Source organism: Sinocyclocheilus rhinocerous, unplaced genomic scaffold, assembly GCF_001515625.1.
Source record: "Sinocyclocheilus rhinocerous isolate Xijiao unplaced genomic scaffold, SAMN03320098_v1.1 scaffold1292, whole genome shotgun sequence".
NCBI classification, from domain to species: domain Eukaryota; kingdom Metazoa; phylum Chordata; class Actinopteri; order Cypriniformes; family Cyprinidae; genus Sinocyclocheilus; species Sinocyclocheilus rhinocerous.
Genome location: NW_015656599.1, coordinates 1123736 through 1124375, shown reverse-complemented (window position 1 = coordinate 1124375; position 640 = coordinate 1123736). Strand labels below are relative to the sequence as shown.

General features: G+C 37.5%; 1 protein-coding gene across 3 annotated transcripts in view; it reads right to left on the bottom strand.

Moving 5' to 3' along the window:
- Window positions 1-640, bottom strand: part of LOC107720374 (chromobox protein homolog 6-like) — an 8973-nt gene that overhangs the window by 3681 nt on the left and 4652 nt on the right. The window lies entirely within an intron of this gene.

The following is a 640-nucleotide window of genomic DNA, read 5'->3' as shown; positions in this document are numbered from 1 at the left end:
TTTTCTGTCAAAAATACTAGAAAAGGTAGTCTCCTCACAACTATGTTCTTTCTTAGAGAAAAATGGTACCTGTGAGGATTTACACCGTATCATAGTACAGAGACTGCTTTCATCCGAGTTACAAATTACCTGCTCTTATCATCCGATTGTGGTTGTATCTCTCTATTAGTGCTACTGGATCTTAGCACTGCATTCAACAATATCAACCGCAACATTCTTTTGAATAGACTAGCAGTATGGAGTACCACAAGGCTCAGTACTAGGTAGGACCATTGCTTTTCACGCTTTACATGTTACCCTTGGGAGATATCGTCAGGAAACATGGTGTTAGCTTTCACTGTTATACTGATGATACTCAGCTCTATATTTCTTCGTGGCATGTTGAAACATACCAATTCACAAAACTAATGGAATGCATAGTTGATATAAAAATCTGGATGACTAGTAATTTCCTACTGCTAAATTCTGAAAAAACAGAGGTGTAAATTATCGGACCAAAAATCTCGGCATATAATAATCTAGAACACTGTCTAACTTGATGGCTGTGCTGTCAATTCTTCGTCATCAGTTAGGAACCTAGGGGTGCTATATGATAGCAACCTTTCCTTTGAAAATCATGTTTCTAGCATTTGTAAAACCG